This window comes from Melanotaenia boesemani, chromosome 7, assembly GCF_017639745.1.
Source record: "Melanotaenia boesemani isolate fMelBoe1 chromosome 7, fMelBoe1.pri, whole genome shotgun sequence".
Lineage (NCBI taxonomy): Eukaryota > Metazoa > Chordata > Actinopteri > Atheriniformes > Melanotaeniidae > Melanotaenia > Melanotaenia boesemani.
The window spans coordinates 5094583-5117739 of NC_055688.1; the positions used below are offsets into that span (position 1 = coordinate 5094583).

General features: G+C 37.3%; 1 long non-coding RNA gene across 1 annotated transcript; it reads left to right on the top strand.

Moving 5' to 3' along the window:
* Positions 1-20119: 20119 nt before the first annotated feature.
* On the top strand, positions 20120-21123 carry LOC121643138. Its single transcript, XR_006011042.1, has 3 exons — positions 20120-20193; positions 20312-20413; positions 21104-21123. It is a non-coding gene; the product is annotated as an uncharacterized LOC121643138 (long non-coding RNA).
* Positions 21124-23157: the final 2034 nt, after the last annotated feature.

Below are 23157 nucleotides of genomic sequence, written 5' to 3' on the forward strand. Positions count from 1 at the left end.
AAACCAGGTGTCTGCACTGTCCATGTTCTTGAACCTCAAAGATAATGAGATGGACACATTGGCAGATTTTCTGGGCCATGATATCAGAGTCCATAAGGAATACTACAGACTACCTGAGGGAATCCTGCAGTTAGCTAAAGTCAGCAAAGTGCTCCTTGCACTAGAAAAGGGCAGGTGTTCTGTCAGTTTAGCATACACATCAGAGTAGCATACATTACATTAATGCACATGCAGGTTAGGGTTAGGTGCAGTCGTCAGCTTGCACTATGCGTACGCTGATCTGACAATGTATGCTAAACTGACAGAACACAGGCTTGCAGATTTCAAAGGAATGACCATGGAACAGATTAAATTAGATCCCAATGGTAAACGATACACCTGGATATCTGTTTGATACAGATCATAAAACAGAATGTGTTTTATGAGGTTATATTTTTTACCAAAATTTTTTGTATTTCAGAGGAGGTCCCAGGAGCCAATGATGATAAGGCCAATGACGACGAAGCCAGTGACCCTGGCACAGGAACACAAGCGGTTGACTCTGACAGACATTCCCCCAAATCAGGTATTTATTATCAGACTAAATGTATATAATAGTGAGGCTGAATATAGAATTATTGCCATTATACATGGTACAACAAAATTAAAAGTGCAAACCTTGACAGCAATCATTCATTCAATTCATTCATTCATTCACATAAAAACGTGAAAAATAAGCCACATAATTAATAGAATAAAAATAATCAAGAAAAGCTCACAAACATATTTACACCTCTTAGCAGCATTAAGTGCATTTACTGCAGTCAGATAAAAGCTGTTTTTCAGTCTTTGTCTTGCTTTAATACATATGTACCATCTCCCTGATGGCAGCAGCTCATACAACTGTGACCTGGGTCGGATGAGTCTCTGATAATGTTCTGAGCCCTTTTGAGACAGCGGGAACTGTGCAGTTCCTCCAGTGTGGGGAGGATGCAGCTGATGATTATTTGGTCTGAATTTATGATTCTTCTGGAGGACTTCCTCTGGGCCACTGTGCTGCTGCTGAACCAAACACAAATAGAGTATGTTAAAATGCTCTCTGTGGAGCAGCGGTAACAGATACCAACAACCTCTGTGCAATGTTGTTCTTTCTGAGCTCTCTCAGGAAGTAAAGTCTCTGCTGGGCCTTTTTCAGCAGCTCAGCAGTGTTCACCTTTCATGTAAGGCCCTCCTCCATGTGGACCCCTGGGAAGTGGAAGTCTGCCACCCTCTCCACACAGTCCTCGTTGATGATTAGAGGCAACATGTCTGTTATTTTCTTCCTAAAGTCTATGATTAGCATCTTGGTTTTTGACGTGTTGAGGAGCAGGAAGTTCTCCTTGCACCACACCATCAGCTGCTCCACCTCCTTAAGTGATAAGTGGTGAGACTGGCTCAGGTGAGGTAGTAGTTTTGCCCTGTAGCCCAGCTTGACATTAGTGTATACCAGTTGTTCTCAACTGGTCTGGGATCCAGACCCAACATCGACCCTGAATGACAAGCCGTGACAAAAACTGAGGAAAATTTTAAACTTCTGAAATTTATTTAATGGAAAATGTTACTGAATATATGCCAACCAACATAAGCTTTTCACCACAAACTCAAAATAAGTTAAAGTGCAAGTGAAAAAGATTTAAGTATGTGAAATCAAGTTTTCTTTTGTTTACCTTTTTAGTAAATATTGAAAGTACTGTCTTTTCAAGAAAATTAGGTACCTTTAACCTGAGGCTTCATACTAACATCATAGACCTGAGTTCAGAGGAATTAATGGGAAAATTGGGGATGTTTTTTGCTCCTGACAAGAGTCTCAAAGTCTAGAGTAATAGTAGACAAAATACATGCAGATGTTTTCTGAGCCTTTAAATGGTCTCTTAGTCTGTTTCAGTTGGCTACACAGTAAGGCATAACCATCACAATCAACATGTTTATTTCTGTTGTATATTTGGACATTTTAACATTTCCAAGTTCTATTAAGATTGACTCACTTTTGGAGCTAAAGCCCCCAGAGACCCCAGGGGTTTATTTCTTTGGTTATTTTTACAGTCACACAAGAAGAAAGACAGATTTGATCAATAAAGGATGTCTGTTTTTTTGTCTCGTCTTAGAAACATCAGAGAGAAGAAGTTGGTCCCTGGAGGAGGTCAAGGCCGTGGAACAAACTTTGACTGAGTTCATTCAAACTGGTAAAGTACCTGGGAAGTATGACTGTGAAGCATGTATAAAGGCTTCACCATATGCTCTCCGAAAGAGAACCTGGAAGCCATAAATTCTATGTGAAAAATCGCATTACTGCACTACAGCGTAAAGGCGCAAAAAGATAAACCTGTACTTGTGTGACACAGATTGTCATGTTTATTTGGCTGCAGCTCGTTTAGCATTTGTTTTAAAATAAATATTGTTCAAGTATATGATGATATTGTTGCTCTTAATTTTGTGTCCATTTCATGCAGCAGCCTCTTAGAAACTCAGATGGTGTCTGAGAAAAACTGACCTGGTGGTGTTTGGTAGTAAAACTTCAAAGCAGGTCATACAGTATCTGTTCAGTATCATGTTGTGAGTATTTTCAAGGTAATAATGTGCTGAGGTGCACATAATACCTTGCATGCTGAACCTGTGAGTGTTGAGGCTAAGCAGGAATCCTGAGACAGAAGGTAAATTATCCATTATGTTTATTTACAGTCAATCATTTTAGTCCAATTTCTATTTTATCATTTACAGATTTTAATTTGTCACTTTGGACTAATAGTTTGACTAACTTTACATTACTGGTTCAAGTCTGACTAATGTAATGGCCTGTCATTTAGTGTACTGTGCTTTTAGAAATATTTTGCCTATATTTCAATAAGCCTGCTATATAGAACCCTATGAGAATAGAAAAACACAGTATGCTATGTAGTACCTCATGGGAATAGCAAAAACCTTGTGAATTTTTCAAAAATTAAAAATTGAGTGTTCTCAATATTAAAAGTGATTTTCTCCTTTAGAACATTGTTTAATGATTTTAGCAGTTGGAATCATTTCTCTAGACGATTCAGAAAGGGTGGATCCTACCAGGCTGCATTTTGTCAAGATGACCCACGGGGCAGCAAAAACGGGTATGTGTGTGTAACTGACAGTGTGTCTGTGACTCACGTTCCTTCCCCATGCTGCTCGGCCTGACTGAAGCTTCTCTTTCCAGGGAGGGGGGCAGAGAGGCTACCTGGTCTAGGTACTCCTGGTTACCCTTCTCATAAATTTCTCCGTAGCATCATGCTAGCCGGCGCAGGCGGACACGCTGTTGACACATGACGTCACAGACCTTCTGGTGCTGTACGATGCAGACACCTGGCGTAAATCTGGCAGAGCGAAGTAAATAGAATTTTATACCAACCCCGATGGCTTATGTATGACATAAATTTACAAAAAACGAAGTATATTTTTGCCTTCATTTTAGTTAGTTGTGGTTTGTTTTATAAACACAATACAGGTTCAGTTTTAGTTCTTTTTAAACTCTCGTTTTTATTTTTATTTCAGTTAAATTTTTAATTCTAGTTTTTGTTTTTTTTTTGTTAGTTTTAGTTAACTATAATAACCTTGCTTTGTGTGATGTTTTGCCATTAGTCTGCTTTTTCACTGCTTTCTTGTTGGATACTCTGCTCCTTATTTTTTCTTCTTCCAGTTTGTCATCATCCTCAAACGCCCGACCTGAATCTGAGTCCATGTCTTAAGCTGCTTCCAACTCCATCAAATCTTTGATGGCAACTCAGCAGCCACAGAAACCAGCTGACAGCAGGGCTCCGTGTTGGAAGCTAATCTCTGAGCCAGCTGGACCTCTGGCTCTGAACTGATGCCATCTCAACACGTGGAGTTTTCTTCTTGAACTTGTCCTCTGTGGTTCTGACTAGAGGCCGAGTTGCATCGGTTTGTTCAGTCTCGTTCTTAGGATGGACCTCCGCTCCTACATCTTGTGTAGATTCAGTCTGTCCTTGGTCCAGGTTCTCCTGGTTTCCCTTGGTTTTCTCTGTGACAAACTCCATAAAGCATTTGTTGTCCTTTAATAGACCAATTTGTTTATTGTGTAAAGTTTCCGGGAAATCTACTTTTAACTGCTGTTTTGTAAAGCTCATCAAGCCTCAACATCAAAATCCTATTCAGTGTTTGAAACCAGACGTCACAGTGATCACTGATCTAGCATTTTCCTCGGAGCGGACCATTCACTGTCCAGCCAAGGAGGGTGATTGCATAAGGGCCACCATCCACGGAATAAACCACTTCCCGGCTCCAGAGCTTGAGCTACGTTAATGCCAATCAAAAGCTCCACATGTGCATTTACTTCTGAGAAATTCATGTGTCTCAGCTGTGGCCATCTTTTGGATGTCCTTTATTTGTGGAATGTTCCCTTGATTAACAGGCATGCTCTTCTGCATGAAAATCTCAGGTAAGTCACAAAAGTCATCTGAATCCAATCCAGGTACTTCCAATCAGATAACATTTTTTTTTACTTGTGTTCCTTTTATCCAAAAGAAGGCAAATATCCGAAGAATGACCAGCTCCACAAAACTAACTTACGAGTTCTTCTCTCCATTATTCACAGGTTCCACTTTCTTCTGAACAGATGTTACAGTTGTGGCAAAACTACTGCTTCTAGGTTTTGAACCAACTTGAGACTTGACCATTTTGAATTATTTTCTTCTCGTTCCAGGTTCATGTTGTATATCTCTAAAAAAGGGGATCGCTTGCCATCTTGATTGGTCTTTCCATAAACTCCATAATATCCTAAAATGTGGCTCTACTTCTCCTGAATATCATAAACTGTGCTTCTCCACTGATCCAGCAACTTATACGACAGCTTCTTTTAATAATGGTTTGCATATTTGATGGCACATTCAAGTCATGCAAAGAATTTCCCATGGAATTACAACATTCCCGTAACAAACTGCGGGCGTGTAAAGCTTTAAAGTCTACTGCCTTAATTATTGCCAGGAAAGCACCTTATCCATGTAGGCAGAAGGTATTTTGAACTGATCACCAAAATGTTCTTGAAGTAGTGACTTTGCCTTTAAATATCCATATGAAATAGGTAAATGTTGACAATTTCTGGGCTGACCTTTTGTATACTGCTCGAGGTAATAAAAATCCTTATGGCTTTGAGTTCTTCCTTCAATATTGTGTTCAAAACCTCTTATGAATGTTTGGTATTGCAAAGGATCACCATCAAAAACCTGAGGATCTCGTTTAGATAAAAAATCAATAGATATCTGTAGGGGATACTTCCCTAAATACTGGAAGAATTCTGACCATTTCTGTTGCATATTGAGACTGGTTACATATCTCGCAATATATGGACACAAGATGCTGCATGAGGACATATTTTGTGTCTGGATACCATATCTGTCTGATTTTTGTCATACGAGTTCTGGATATAAAGTGTGGTCATTTCCAGAAGTGTCTGAGGTCAAGATACTGAAATGGGCCAGAATCCTGACATATCTGTAGAGGATGTTTCTCTAACTTTTAGAAGAATCCGGACCGTTTTTTTTTTAAATCCAGAGAGATTAAGATGTGCCGAGACCAGGGGGAAAAAAGTTTTTCCTTTTTAATCTTTTTATGATAATATTGTGGTTACAAGAAACATGTTGCAACATTTTTTTCAAAAACAATGTTTATTAATTTTTAATGGACTGTTCCTTGTAGGGGACATTGGGTCTTGCACATTGTAATGGTGCAATTATAATAGTGAATTCATTTTTGTATGGATTTCTTAAAAAAAATCCTTTCATTTAATGACCATTTAACAAGATTAAGACAGTAAATGAAGAAATTACAATGAATTATCTGGTTCTGGGTACCAGGGACATCTCTCTGAACTTTACATCTGCAATTTGTTAGCATTTTTTGTGAAAAGATGAAAAATATCAGCTAACATTCTGGGCAACAACGTAACCCTTGTTTTGTGTACAGAATTATTCTAAATTCTGACTTTCAATTTACTACCAAACAGGGTTATTTGAACATGGCATGTGCAAAACAATGAATGAAGGAAGGATGGGAGGAAGGAAGGAAGTCTTTGGTCTTTGTAACACACAGAAAATAAGTTACACTTGATGCTCCTTGACAGATGTTTTGCCTTTGCATCCCTCTCTTCTGCACTGTGATGAATGCGCTCCCTGCTCCATCTTTGGCAAATGGACTGCCCCATACCAAAAAACAACAAAAGTTAAATATGTAAACTATATTGAGATAAATACAGTGCGTTTTACTCAGTGGTGTTACTCTAAATGAAACCTCATTCTTCATTATTATTTGTATATGTTATCCACACACTAAGGAGCAGACACCAACCAGCTACAAAGCTGCCTGATCTGCAATCACTCAGATGGGTTGCACCTGTTAGGTGCAATTTGGAGGGAAGTCTCCAAATTGCTACTACTTCGTGTCCTGCTGTCTTTTTCTGAAAAAGACAGCAACACCGGGACCTTCTGTGAAAAACGATAGATAATATATTTTACGGGGTGAGTAATTATTAGGAAATTCACTTTGTTAAATTTATGTAGGTTTTTGAAAATGTGTGAGAATGTTGAAAATGTTCATTATAGTTTGGGAAAGGTCTAAAAACACTCGGAGGAGGGATAATTAGGCCTCAACATGCATTTGAATTGTGAAAAATTAATGAGGTCGTCATTTTGTGGATTTAATTTATTGCGGGGTGTTATCAGAACATAACCCCCGTAATAAACGCTGGACCACCGTACCATACTTAAAAATATTTCAAATAGTAAGGTATAATTAACATCAGACACCTATCGGGCCGTTTGTTTATTACTTTGCTTGTCCTAATGGCGATTACATGGTTGTTGACACTACCACATAAAGATCATGATGTTGCTGTTTACAGGCCCAATTTGTTGTAGACACAAGTTTGTCACTTTTTAAAATAAACGTAAAATGTGACAAATGGGTGTCTGTTTTATTTTGTTTAGTTTCACACATACACCCCTTCGGTTTCCTTTCTATTTAATCAATCTGTACTTTCCCCTTACTTTGTGCATTAGTGTATAACTATTAAATTAAGAACCTCCTCCAAAATAGAGGTTTTAATGTAAATAAACACACTATAATTCGTATATATATATATATGTATGTATATATATATATACATACATATATATATACATACATTTTTTTTTTTAAGATTTAAGATTTTTTAAGATTCTGGTCAGTCAAACGCATAAACCTCTAGGCGAGCAGCTCCAGTGGAAGGTCTGGCCAAGTGACAAGTAGGTTTCTTTCTGTTTTCGGAAAGTCTACAAAACTATCAGCAACTTTTGTAAAATGTTTGGTAACACTTTACAATACTGGACGCAAAATTTGTTTCGTTACTAGGGAACGCCTTAAGGCCGAATCAGGAAGCAATGGGTAGTTGACCAGTATTTATTGGTGCCCACAAAGGCCAGGCTTATTAGGGAAGTACTGGTTATTTATCAGGGGAACAAATGACAAATTCTTCATGTGAGTACTGAATTAACTTTGACCCAGTGAGTGAACAGCTCATTTAGTCAAAAACCTGTTTCCTAGTGGTTACTTAATCATTGACTGATCATTACCTATTATATTGTTTACCCTAATGTAAAGTCAAACATCATACTAAGTACTTACTGAGGAACGCATCATTAACTAATCAGTACCTGACCAGTACCTACTACTTTTGTGTACCTTCATGATCATTTGCTACAGGGCACTTAAGAATTCTAACATTTTTACAAGCCCATTTGTAAAGACATTTTTTTCCACCCAATATGATCAATTATTTAAAAAGTTTGCTTTTTTCCCCACAATTAAAAATACTCTTTGGTAAATATACTTTACATGTATAGCACTTTTCCAGTCATGTTGACCACTCAAATTTTTTCTTCCATAATCTTTCAATGGTTGCCATTACACCCATGACCACTATCAAAGTTGTCACCTGTAATTTGTCAGGACTCTACCAACTGTTTTATTAATCTTCAGAATATGTATTTCAATATCCCTGAACAGTAAATCAAACACATAACTATTGAATAATAGAGTTTTCAATTGTTAACATTCATAATGAACATAATCAAAACACACACACACAAAAGCCATTTACTATTCTTAAGTATAGAAACAAAACAAACAAACAAAAAAAACAATTGCTGTAGCAAAAAAATAAATTTAGTAATCCAAATTTTAAGAAAGTATGTAGAAAAATCACTCAAAACTTAAACTAAAATAACAATTAAAATACCTTTAGGTACAGCAAGTGTCTCTTCCCACTGTATGTCATGAAATGGGCATACAAAAATGTTCATACTTAGTTTAATTTTGTGTACATTTTCAGGAGATTCCCTGACTCCTTCATGAGTTGGATGCTCCCCATAGGACCTTCCACCTCAATAAAAGCTCTACATCTTTTTGTGAATAAGGCTAGAGTCTCCTTTTTGTCCATGTTTTTTCTAAGCTCTTCATATTTATAAGGGCTGACAGCTTTCAATTCTGCAATTGCGGCTGTATCTGCAATTGTTTTTCTGTCAACACCAAGCTTTTTAAAGGCTGCTGCCATCATAGTACATCCCTCTTGTGTGGCCGTCAACACCATCTGATATCTGTCAATGGCTTCCTCTGGTGTTAAGACTGAAACAACAGTAAATAAAGAAATGTGAGTGTGCTTATTAAAATGAATGAATGCACCAGAAACAAGCTTAAAACATGAGCAATTCGCTTGAGCTCCTTTTAAAACAATGACAGTATACATTTTTAAAGCACTTTAAACATCAAGCAAATACTACAATTCTTGCATTTCTATTTTTAAGTTGCAATGATGTGTTTCAACATACCAAATGTATATATTTATAAATCATTATTACATTCAGGTTATTTTCAAATTTGAATCCCTTAAACCAAGACACAATACTGTCCACAAACCTTAGGTCATCCTTCCTTTCTTATGATTCACACTTAACAGATATGTACTAATATTATATGACAGATTATGTGGTTATGTGTTTGGGGCATAAGACTATAATAGAGTTTGGATAGAAAGCCTCCATACACATCTGTTTCCAGTTAACCCGGAGAAGTCTGCTGACACTTTTCTCTTTTAAATTACTGTCATTCTTTAAGAAACATTACTAACTTTTCTGAGATTAGGTGATCACAGTGTTTAAAAAAGTTTTTGTTTAGTCTAAAAATTTAACTTTGAATAACAAAGAATACTTTCATGTTTTAACATACAGTGCAGACACTAAATGTTTCCAATGCTGGTAAGCAATAAAACTAAATCAGAGACTCTTGAAGCTTGTCTGTGGTTTACTATTTGTCAGATTGATTGTCTTTACATACATGTCTGTCTTTGTTTTGGTTTGATCATACAACAAATTGACGGCACTAATAAAGCGTTGTGTTAACATGAGATTAACGCGTTAACGTGCCCAGCACTAATATATTTATATATATACACATTTATATATTTGGGGTGGGACCTTAACACATTGATTACAATTAATTAAGAAAAATTAATGCGTTAAAAGAATTAGCGCATTTATTGGAGAATGCTAAACGTTAATCAGAGTACAATTTGAAAGCCCAGCTAATACCTTTTAATTTTGTGCTATGTATATTGAGTTTCATAACCCAAAAAGCGACTATTAACAAGTCTATCAACTTCTGGTCACTTTTGGTGACTAATGTAGGAGCAGGTATAGTTTACTGTGTAAGGAGCAGTGGCTACTACATAAGCCCCTCACCCATCCCAAAGAACACACAAGAAGCTCGGTCCTCAAGCAGCACCCAGCTTCAAGGTGCAGTCAGAGCAGGAGATGATCACTTCTGCTCCAGGTCCAGACAGTGAAATGTACAAAGTTTCTGCGCACTGATCCCGCCCAGGTTTACTATGACATATTGATGCCTAACCATAAAAAGTGAGGATGAAAACATGTAAAAAGTTCTGTAACATGTTTTAGGCTCTTAATTACTGAACAACCGGAGCTGTTAGTTAAAGTACTTAAAATGACATTTTAATTTTAGGTCTATTAAATTTTGCCCAGGGAGATTTTATATTTATTTTTCTTCTGTTTTTAATAGCAGTGCAATTAAATGTATTTTTCCAGACATTACTAAAGCTCCACTTTACAGTATTAATGTCTGTGTATGTTATTGAGTCATCCATTAAAAATCATCTAAATAAAAAAAATTGCTTTTTGGGGCACATATTGTTATGCAATTAAAATGTGATTAATCAAGAATAATGAATTAAAAAGTCTTTTAATAGAGTCCCACTCCTAATATATATATATATATATATATGTATATATATATATATATATATATATATATATATATATATATATATATATATATATATATGAGTGTGAGGGACCGAGGCCAAGGATGAAGAAAGCACAGGAGGTTTTTTAAAGAAAAAGTCTTTTGACATTTAATTTTACCAAAAAACAACAAAAATACAAATTCCTAAGTAAAAGTTCTGGGCCCATAAAAGAGGTCAAATAAACAGAACATCAACATAAGGAACTGAAAACTAACTGACCTAACAAACTGACACACAAGGGAAACTATATACACTGGCTGATCAGACCATTTTGACACAAGAGGGAAATACATAACATAACCATCTTCAGCTAACTTAATAAACTTAACTAATTCACAACAGAACTTAAACAATTTAGAATCATAACTCATTAGGAAAACAGAAATCTAAATAATCATACTTTTACATAAAGAACAAACAAAGTAATACAAAACAATAGAAGATCTAAACCCCTCTCCCACTATCTTTTTGCAAGATGGATGAATCCAATTAGGCTGTAGCCTCGTCAATGGAGATCCACCTCAGCTGGGACTCTTAGCAGGCTTGGGCCTCCCACACAGCAACTTCCCCAGGAACTAGTAACTCAAAGAAAATGCATATTAACTGAAAATAAACCAAATTAACAAGGTGACAAGATTGAGTCAACTAAAAGTGTGCACCCAATCAGTTAACCCCCCCTGCCAAACTTGCTAAGGAAAATGTGAAATATAAAGGAAAAGGTAAATATTACAAATAAAATGATTTAACTGAAATGAAGAAAAAGGTTACCAGACCAGGCTCAGTGTGTGGCTGCCTAGGCGGCCATCACAATGAGAATCAATCAGAGGGGTATAATATAAAGCAAGATTAGAGAAAAGCCAGCTGTTCAGGTTTAATTCAGAGTTTCAGCTTTTAATTATGAAGTCAAGTCAACCAAACCTTCCAAACATCAATGTGTTAATGTAATGTAAATCAGTGTATTTTTGTTGAAGTATCAAATGGCAATGACAATGTGAGCATGCACTTGTCTGAATAACGACTGTTTATACAAAGTCCCCAAAAAAAGTTAAACTATGTTGGCTCTGATTTGTGTTTTTTTATTTATTTAATCTGTTTGTCTTTTTGAGCAGTAAACACAGAAAATCAAGCTGCGTTACATTTGGATACCAATGGAACTTCACCCTGACTCTTGGGAATGACCAAAATACTTGAACAATACATTTTCATGCAAAAGACTATGAAGCAAAACTGTCCTTAATGCCAACCTGAGCAGTATTTATACTGCCTTTGGTAAGAAGTGCAAAATGAAATGTAATACATGGCCCCCATTTCAGCACAATAACTCAGAGTGCTGAAACCATATCTTGTCCACACCTGTATTTAAAAAAAGAAGAAAGAATGTTTTAAAGAAACATTTCCACATGGCTTGCAAGATCCACAATAAGTGTGCTTTCTTTCAGAAAGTTGCTTGACTTACAGTATTACGAAATTGCCAGCACACTAGTGACAAAGTCATATAGGCACTGTCACCAGTGTCCAGAACCACATCTAATAATATTGATTGTAGTAATTCCGGTGGCAGCTGTAAAGACAATATGAACAATCTCTCTAAGCAAAGAAAACTTAACAATTCATTGTGCACTACATTTAGGATGTATTCATGTTCCATTACCATTAAAATCCAGCAGGATGAATTTCCTTTGTCCAAAAAATAATTCCGACTTGTTATTTTTTTAAATAACTATTGAAATAATGTGCCCCTTTGTCCCACTATGTCTCTCTATCATCCTCAGCCCCCCACATTACTCTGTCAACTTTGTCTTGAGATAATTTTGCTTCTTGCATAGCTATGTGATTTCAGCAAACTCTCCAGGAAAACCAGAGCCTGTTTCTTTTCTTTACTCCCTTTTCTTTTTCGTTGTTTTAATTTCTTGGTCTTCTTCCTCTTCTTTGTTGATGAGGAAGATGAGAAGGAGGACGAGGTGGAGGACATGGAGGAGGAGGAGGTGGATACAGATGAGGAGTCACAGTCTGAGTCCTTCTTTTGTTGTGCTAAAAGTTTGTTCGGGGCATCAAATTCCTTATTTTTGGCTATGGCCAATGCTGGAAGAAAAAACACTTTATTTAGTCATTACTGTTATTATAATCTAAAAACCGCTGCTTTTCATGATGTCCTGAAATCCTGAGATTATGATTTTCAAATTCAGAAGATTAGTATTTATCTTTTCTTTTTACTGGATTGCTTAATACTGCATTTGAATGAGCCCTCCAGAGATAAGCTCGGTGGCTACAAAGATGGAAAGTGACACATTCATTTTTTTCTCGTGACATAGAGGTATGGAAGTGAATCTGTTCCACCAGAATATGAATTTTATAAGGCTTTGGCAGCAAAATTTTATGCAGGGAATTAACATAGCTGAATTCTTTTTTTTTCTTTTAATTAAATGCTTCAAAATTTTAATTGCTTATTTTCACCCTTATGTTTTCAGTGTTTTAAAATTCAGGAGTCAACATTTGAAGATAAAAATTCAAATGGGAAAAAAAAATCATATTCACCTAATTCAACAGGCCAAATTCAGCTGTTTATTTTCACTACTATTTTTTCAGTGTTTGAAACGTCGAGTAAAATTTCGAAGAAAAAAAATTCGAAGGAAAAATATACAGACTGCCAAATTCAGTGGTTAAAATTCGCTGTCAGAAAATAAGTTTTAACACCCGGGTCACTGGGATAACTATTCAATCCAGGATAACTTCGAACCGGCATTCAGCCAATCATTTCAGGCTCCATCAGTCACCTGACACGGACACTTTGGTCAGAGGTTGACTTGGCTCGGGCAGCTAAAGATGGCAGCACATCTGGGCGATACTTCCTCGGTGAGTATTTAACTTTTAAACGTGCTGACGTGTCAGTTTTGGTAGATGAAAAATATAGCCAATACCCAGCACAGTTCTCTTTAACATAGCGTAATAAGCTCACATCTACTGGTAACTTTTAAATACGTGGTGTTCAGCCATCAAAACTTTGTTAGCTAGTTTTGCTAGCAAAGCTAATGTAATGCGACCAATCATGGTTAACTAAAACATTTGCTATCTCCTTATAGTACACGATTTATGAAATGAATAACACCTACACATTTAGCTTTTCATTTGAGAACTATTTGTAATTTGACATAGGTTTAAAAAAATTACACTAAAAAAATGTTCTATTCCAGCTGTTTGTAATGTCCCACTTTTTGTTGTTTGTCCATATGCATTGGACGGTAGTCAGACTGACAATTTTCACAAACTGTTAATAAAATAAGGGTAACAGATTGGTCCGCTCATGAGTGAGTTCTTCTAAATACAGCTGGCAGTTGGCACAGCTAATGTCAATAACAATGTATGTTCTCACATATGTAATATTTATGTCTGTGTGTGTATTTTTGTAGTTTATATTATTTATAACTATGTAATCAGATAGTTGAGAAAAATTCTGTTTGTATATAATACCTTCTCTCTTTCATTCTCCCTCGATCCCTCCAGGAACTTTTTCTAAATCATATGTTTGAAAGGCTTCACTCCCGTTTGGAACATGTTCTTGAACACATGCCTGTAGATTTGGACTTTTTAGACTTCATTTGTACTCAAGAACTTGTATTTTTAAGTGCTTTGTCCAGCCAAGTAACTGTCTGTCCAGCTATTAAAGAGGAACTTACACATCTGCACAGACTTATTAGTTTAGAAAAGGATGGAAGGAATAAATGTATTGCTGTTGTGCAGTTTGAGCAAGGACCAGCTGGGCGACAACAAATGGCACTATCCCCAGACTACCTTTGCAGTCTCCTGGAACTTAATCTATCTGTCATGTGTATAGACAAACTTGTGGGTATGTCCAGAAGCACTGTATACCGACGTATGAGTGAGTCAGATATTTCAGTGAAAGCACTATACAGCACCATGTCAGATGAAGAGTTGGACGATTGTGTCAGAGAAATCAAATCCAGACAGCCTCATTCTGGATATCGAATCATAAAAGCTCTTCTGCAAGCCAAAGGACTGAGAGTGCAGTACAACAGAGTCAGAGCTTCTATGCACCGTGTGGACACCACTGTTGTCATTTCACGTATGGTCCATTTAAAAAAAAAAAATCAGCTATGTTAATTCCCTGCATAAAATTTTGCTGCTTGAAATTCAAGGCCTTATAAAATTCAAAATCTGGTGGAACGGATTTACTTCCATATAGAGGAACACAAACGCCTCTACATCATTTTGAGAGTAATGAATGTGACAAACAAAAACTGGTTTTATCCTTGTTATAGCTTTCTGGTGCTTAGTGTTTTTTGTTGTATATTCCTAGCTTTGAAGGCCAGCTTTTGTTTCATTCCTTGTGACTGGCTGTTTTTGAGTTGTTTAGGCATTTGTTAATTTTCATTGTGATAAGCATCATCAAAAAGCCACAATTCCCTTAGTTCATCTTTGGTTGTTTTTTTTTTTTTTTTTTTTTACCACATCCCCTGCCATAACAATAAATCTATACTGTTTCACATTTTAAAATCTTGCCACAGTTCTTTTTGTTGCGGCTCATTCACCCTGGGGGAGTTGGGTCGTAACAATCCTGTAGAGGGCATTTTCAGTAATTCTTGATCCACAAAACCCTGGTTTTTAAAGACATTTGAAAAAATTTTTCAACATTAGAGGTGGTTTTCATCAAAATCACTGTCATTTTACAGTTCATGTAAAAAAAAAAAAACCCATTTCATGATGCAGTGTGCTTGCTTGGTCCACTGATGAAATAATGGTATTTTTTTTTAATGTTGGCATCCTATATTTTCTGTGATAATTTGGCTAGGACAGAATGCTCTAGGACTGGGCTTTGTGAAGCATAGCCAAGGCTGGCCTTGTTAAATAAAGATCCAAATATATTTTCTTCCAAAGACTATTCACTATTGAAATTTTTACTTTAGAAACACTGTATGACAAAAAATGTTGTTCAGACTTAAAATATAATAGACAGTTATGTCCTCATTATGAACCATCTGACATACTGCTTCTTTGCTTACCCTGACACAGCTGCTCCCTTAAATAGTCCCTCTCATTCTTAAGGGATTAGATTTTTATTCTTTGGCATCATCCAGTTTCATTTTGAGGCTTGTAATTTCCATTTTCAATTTATGGAGTGCTGTCATTGCTGTGGGAGCTACAGCTGTACCTGTGATGACAAACAGAAGCAGTTACATTTTGTTAGCTCTAGACAAATTTTAAGCAAAATTAAATAAGTGTTTTTTATCTTGAATTTCACAAATATCTGAACTAAAGTTACTAAACAAATACCTATAAACCAATATATCAAAATAAATGTAGTATAAATTAATATAATGACAAGATCAGAGGCACTAAAATATAATATGTCCATAACTCAATCTTTCTCTTCTTACATGGCAATTAGTTTCTTTTATTATTATTGTCATTATTTTTACATTTACATGAAGCAGTACAAGCACTTTGCATTAACAAAAGGATAATCTTCCTGACCACTAACAAAATAAATACCAACATAATGTTAAAAACAAAGTTACAGTGTTTTTAAATTTTTTTTTAATACATATTATTGTGGCCTAACTACACCTTTCTTTGGAGGAAAAGATTTGGAACAGTGACACAGAATTAATGGTAAGTGATTTGCATTATTCAAAATTGTTTTTAAAATTTGTTATTTTGAATCTTGTATTCTAAAGCCCACATCTGTGCTTTAAAGGGACATTGAGTAAGAATTTCTGCCATCTGACTTAGGAAGTGTGTATCAAATTCTAACATATAGTGCATTCTGGCACCTTATTTACTCAAACAGATATTGCAACAACGGTAGCCGCCGTGTGTCAAAAAGCCTCGACAACACCGATGAAGGCAAATGCTTTAGTTCAACTAGAGTGCCTCTAGAGAGAGAGTGGCGCCATCTCCGTTCACTGCAATGGTTCAGTTTTTTCACAGCAATGGCGGCGTATGGAGCCCCTCAAAAGTTCCCGGAAGTTAGCAAAAGCTAAGCGACGGTCAATGTATTTCAATGGAGCAGATTGTCGGAGCTACACTTCTTCAAGGTAAGATGTTTTAATAGTCATATTTCCATATCAGTTGTGCATCGAAATCAACTTGACAGGAATAATTAAATATGTTGACGGATTGTCACCGTCTAGATTAATATATTTAGAGATTATAAACCGATAAAAGTTTATGCTAGCACACTGATAGCAACAGATGCCACAGGCTGATGAATGTAAATTCTGTTCGTCAATATAAATTGATCCAACGCCGTTGATAGCGAGGTTAATATGTAGGGAGAGCGATTGTAGTTACATTTTTGTTTAATTTTAATGTATTTATAAGGCTGTGGAATTATGAACAAAGATATGAAGATGATTCTGTATGTGGGTCATAATGTGTGACCACCGCATTTCACACATTTCACACTATAGGCCAGGCCAATAATTACACCGTTCATTTTACATATTAACTAGAAAGTGAGCTATTTTGTGGAATAGTGCAGCCCATACAATTATACAATATTAGGGCTGTCATTTGATATTGCAGGGTGAAAAGTTCAGTCATATATATTCACTATATATTATACTATTATATATTAATTATGTTGTATTGTCAGTGTATATCAGTTACCTTCACTTGGTGTTGTGTGGTCAAGAAGCAGTGATGCCACTTCACAACCTTCTTGTGCATGCTTTAGGCCAGGAGTGCTGAAAACGTGAGACTGAAAACATAATGAATGCAGAGTTTTTCAATCAATCATACTAAACAAATGTCTCTAACAGGTCATATCATCTTGCAAATATTTTGAAACCTACAGGAGGAGCACTTTGTTGTGGAGCATCAGGCCAGGAGTATGGGGTGGACCACAGGGAGACTGAAAACATAGTAAGGTAGGTCTGGTATAATAAATTCCAAATATATAAGTTTTGTAATGAATGTATGTATGGCAGAGCAGTTGAACTAGATTGTATTAGATTGTACAAATGTGCCTTAGGAAATGGGTGATGATTATTACTGTAATGAATATGTAGTTTACTATTAATTAAAGAATCATACTGCATTACTGCTGCATGCTGCACATCGGGAGAACCGAAGAATGATGTTGGCTGGGGAGGAGCAGTGATGTAGCTGGGGCTGGTAGTTTGTGAAGCAGGGGCTGGTAGTTTGTGAAGCAGGGGCTGGTAGTTGGTGAAGGAGGGGCTGGTAGTTTGTGAAGCAGGGGCTGGTAGTTGGTGAAGCAGGGGCTGGTAGTTGGTGAAGCAGGGGCTGGTAGTGGGTGAAGCAGGGGCTGGTAGTTGGTGAAGCAGGGGCTGGTAGTTGGTGAAGCAGGGGCTGGTAGATGGGGGATTTATTAGTGTGGCAGTGTTGAGGAAGGTTGAGGAGCAGTGATTGTTGGGTGTGCAGGCGGACCATGGTGCTGGCTGGGTTGTGGATGGTGAGGGATGAGTGATGTGGGTTGGGTGCTGGTAGGCAGATAGATGATAAGTGTTGTTGGTTGGGTGGTGATAGGTGGGGGATTGCTGAGGGTGGCTGGGTATATGTAGGTGGAGGGGCAATGATGCTGGCTTTGTCCTGAAACATTTTCAGCTGTTCTGGGGTTGCCTAATTTTGAACCTAGGCTACTATTCTTTTTCACCTTCTTGGTTTGGCTTTTGCTTCCCAGATGGCCATCTTTTAAGTGTTGTTTTTTCCTGTCATTTTGTATTTTTTTTGCTTCAATCCGCAACCTCAGCCTTATAAATCTCCTGATGATTTTTTCTTTTATTCCACAGCATGATGGAAGCTTGCTGGAGAGTGCCTGTAGAGCTTCCTTCTCCAACACACCCACTGCATTCAGAAGCTCCATGAGGGAAGAACCAGTCTTGGTTCTAAACAATTGCTCAATGTGGTGAACAACATCATAGGCTTCTCTGGATGGATGGCAAAGGGAACCTGACTTGAACTCTTTAAACTGTAACAACATGCTCTTTTCTCCCACAGGATTGTCATCAGGCTGCTGTGATGCAGTTTTGCATTCTTCACAGATGCTGGCAAATTTGATGATCTTGTGGACAATGTAGCCTGCAAGATGGAAAAGAATGCATTGTTCTGTCTTTGTAATGTCATGTGCTTCTCCACTCACCACTGTCAGTTGTTCCACTCTAACTGATGGAGTGACATTTTTCTCCACTCTGTCCAGGAAGTCTGCCAAAAAGCTACTGTCATCCTCCTGGTAGCTGCCCGATTTGATGGTGGTGAGGAACTGCCCCACAGATATAATTCTGAGAGCATGGTGGAACTCCACTGGAGTTGGCACAGGATTTTTTGACCTCACACAGCTGAATGTATTTTCAAGGCAGTCTTGTGTGAACCTTGATGTTAATACAAACCTGTGGCCTCTCGCCAGCATCTCCTCCTGTATGGCCAGAATTGATGTTGTTGCCATTATCACTCCTGACTGAACGGGCTTCCACCATCCCTTTGGACCAATCTTCATGCCACGAAACAAATGGACAATTTCTTGGAGGAAGGTGATGGCCTTCTGGTATTCGTCAATCCTGTGCCTGCTCAAGGCTGTAACTGGATGCCGAGATGACATGAGGTCAAACCATTTATCAATTTGCTCTAGGAACCATGCTGTGGTCATGTAGGACAGAGGGCGGTGTTCTTGCTGCACCATGTATTTCAGCCCAGCACTTGTTGCTCTACTGAATACATTCAGAGCTGGCCCAACCTTCATTTTGTCAAAGTGACTTGGCCCAATGGCTGCAGCTGTCAGGTGAGGAGCTATTTTTAATGCCATCCCTTCTTGGAATGTAATTAGGTCCTTAATTGGGACCACAGACACCTCATTAGTGGGGAGATTGTGCTTTTGCACCATATCTGGAGGAATTACAAACACCTGTCCACGTATAAGGGCACTTTTTAGGTTCTTCACCAGATGTGGGACATCTGGCATGAAGAAGAGCTGCCTGTCTGGTGTTGCTGGATGTGTCAACGATGTGTTGTTATGGTCGACCCCAAACGATTTCCACATTGCCTGGTTAGGGCTACCCATGTCAGTGGTGGCATTCATGACATGTAGCCCAATAGTTGCTGCCCTCTGAATTATTTCTGAAATTATTGGCTTGTACTCTGCTCCATTTGTTGAATTGCCACTGAAATGGTATGCCACAACTTGCTTCCAGCGTGTGGTGTTTCCAGCCAACATAAACACAACCGCATGTGTTGCCACCCCTGTGTGACCAGGCAAAGTCACATCACCATACAGTTTTCCTGTAAGCATGTGTAACTCCACACTTGGTGTTATTGCCATTTCATCCATGGTCAACACACACTCCTTCTCCAGGTCTGTAAATCCATTCACCTTCAGTTTGAGGAAGTCAAATACTTCTGTCAAAACACCAGGCTCAAATTTAACTGTTTGCATCCTTCTTTGCAGGGTTCTAATTCCTGGCAGGGGAATCTGCATGTCCCGCAAGGCCTTGTATCCTGTGGAACCTGCAGCAAATCGAAGTTTTAATGCCTTCTTCAGTGTATCGTTGCTCCATTTCATCCCTTTTGTGGTTAGTCTCCCTAATGCTTCAACTTGATCTGTTGCTAAAAATTTCTTCATTTTTTTGTCCCTAATTTTCATTTTCTTCTTAAGAAGTGCATTTTCCTTCTTCACTTTTCTCAATTCTGCTTTGGTGTTTTTAATTAGATTTTCTTGTCTTTTCATTTTTTTTAGGAACTGTGAATCTGTGGTTAGTGGTTCCCTGTTGTGCTGACTGACTGACGTGGGCTCTCCCTGTCTGTCCTCATCTGCCATGTTGACTCTTTCTACTGTCTCACTTTCCCTTCTCTCAGTCTCCTCAGTCTTGGAAACTGTTGTAAGTAGAAGACATGGCACTGTTCATTTTTAATATTAAAATATGTCACTTAAACAAGAAATACTGGAATATTTATCAAAAGTTTATATACATTATACCTGTGTCATCTTTAATACAGTAGCTGTGATCAGCAGCTATGGACCATGCATTTGCAGGTGAAAGAGGGCATCGTGGAGTTGGGGCCTTCCTCTTTTTTTTCATAGAGTGATGCGCAAAGATGGTGGATATCGCATCTTCTCTCAGCCTCATCTTGCCCTTGCTGGTCTTAATAAACTGGTCAGCCTCAAAATGTGCCTGCAGAGTTACCTCACCTTAGTTGACATACACCACAGCTCACTTTTATCTGGCACTATGGACATGTCTAGCATATATCACATTGTGGTTGAATACACAGTATTAGATAGCACAATACTCTTAGTATATATGTTTACAATCTTTGCAACTATAAAACCTAACCTGTTAAATGTAACAAACATGTTAACCTTAAGAACTTAACAAAATATACAAATACAAAATAAGTGGCTGATTGTACTTGAGTACATTTGCTGCACTAGACAGCACTCAGCACTCTCCCAGTGTGCAGGATGAGAGAAGAGAAGCAGAGAGATGCTTAAGGGAAGTATATCACTCTTCCCTCGTGCAGCATTGTCCTGAAGAACTTTCAGCAGTTCTGGGGTTGCCTGACGTTAACTGGGATACTGTTCTTCTTCACCTTCCTGGTTTGGCCACTTTTAAGTGTTGTTTCCTGTCTTTTTTTCTACATTCTGCAACCTCAACCATATAAATCTCCCTGTGATGTGTTCTCTGTGTTTAATTTAAAAATATTAAACTTCCCAATGATATGGTCTTTGAAAATGTGTAAATGCATTGTTTTAATATGATTACCTCACATATTTTTTTGTTTTCACAGTCCCTGATGGTGGTCAAATGTGTCCTGCTGACTTTGGCCATCCATATTTTCCTTCTGTCCCTGTCTTTGGGGAAGCCATACATACGCACGCCTTTCTCTGAGCGACTGGAGCATCCCCATGCAGCACAGCATACCATGGTGAAGACTGTATTCAAGGATAGCAGAGAAAAGAAATGGCTAGATATGCTGATCTAGTCGAGTTTTATTGTAAAGGAATTCTTTTAGGTATTAAATGCATTTGGAAAACAAAGGGTGTTTGTCTGATTTATTATGTGTATATATAGGGAGTAAGTCTTGGGATAGTTACAAATAGTGATAGAAAGCCATGTATTTTCCATGAATTGAATTCAAAATTTTATTTATTTGCCATGGATTTTCTGTAAGAACACATTATATTGTGAGTCCAGACTTGTGTAGTTATCAGTCTGCCTCAGTCAAAATAAGTCTTAAGACTTAAAAGCAATTCACACAAGTAGATACTAATAAGTAAGAATAAATAACCCATTTATTTGAAATGAATTGGGATCTAAATTTTATTTATTGGATATAGATTTCCTGTAAGAACAGTTATCATTATGCTGTGAGCCTAGATTTATTGTGTAGTCACTTGGTAAATCATTGTCGTCACCTGTTGGTATGCCTCAGTCAAGTCTGAAAGATAAAGTTAAAAAAACAGAAAATATTACGATTTACATTGATGTTGATGTCATACAGGTTTAGTTAACTTAACATGATTCATATCAATGAACACAACTATAAAAATATTGCAAAGCAAAGTCTTCATTGATCATTATTTACCGATTATCGTAGTTTTCTTATTATTTTGTATTGGCCGCCAAGCACTTCCTGGAACTTTTGGAGGCTACATGGACCACGTGATCGGCAAGCGTTTTGAGCTTCCGGTGGCGCCACACTCTCTCACTAGAGGCACACTAAGTTCAACCAACATTGAATCAAGACAGAGCAATGACATGTTGAGTTTGCAGTGACAGCGGTCGACCTAAACTCTCGGTACTGCCGTGCGTGCTGTACCTGATAGTGGAGTGAAATGAATAAGGAAGCTGAAAATAGTTTCAATAAGTTCAGATTAATAGAAATGTTGGAGTTAGACTAGTTAAATTTAGTTAATAGAAAATCCGTCAGAGTGAGCACTCTGTCCAGATGTTTGTGAAATCAAACTGCAGCTCAGGTTGTAGCCAAGAAGCTCAGAGGGTGGAGAATTCCGTGTTACTGAATGGACTGTTTGGAATTTTGCCTCGGACAGACAACTTTTCGTGGCTTTTTTTGATGTTGTGGAAGCTAAATCTCCTGGTCCTATCATATGTATGAACAAGTCTAAAATTATTCACTTGCGAAAATGTGTCAGATTCTAGTACACCAATGACAATACACATATACATGCAGATATCGATTTTGGCCCATAAAAAACAAATTGTTACACAATGTTCCTTTAATAAAAAGAACTTACATATTTTTATAGTATATTCTGTAATTATAATATGGCAAAGGAACGTAATTGATAAATGTTTTGTGATAAATGTATTCAAAAAATGGTTTGGCAAGTCTGTGGGTGGAAAGTCAGCTTATTTAGGGATGGACATTGTGAAAGGAGTAAAAATGAAATAAAACAAATAAAAAGGAGTTTTAATTTTTAAAAAAAGTACACACAATAAACTGTTTTAGCGCACATGATGCCAAAATTACTTTGTTTTGTTAATAGCAGACTAAGAACAGCAAATTAGATTTCTGTGTGACAAGGCTCATGACTGCACCGCTGCAGAGTGCCTTGTGGATAATTTGACAATAACATGTACAATTGTTATAGCTATATGTAAGTAATTAATATTTAAAAGCACATTTTTTCTGTAAATTATTCAGAGATGTTCATATAATCAGATAATCAGACTACCTTTTTGGCGAAGAGAACTACCTGGTTGGTCTGCCAAGGTCTGCGTATCACCCTCATCGGCCTTTTTGATGTATTAGAAGTACCAGGAATATTTTGAAGTAAATAACTTATCTAAAAACATTTTTGATATACATATTTCTTTAAA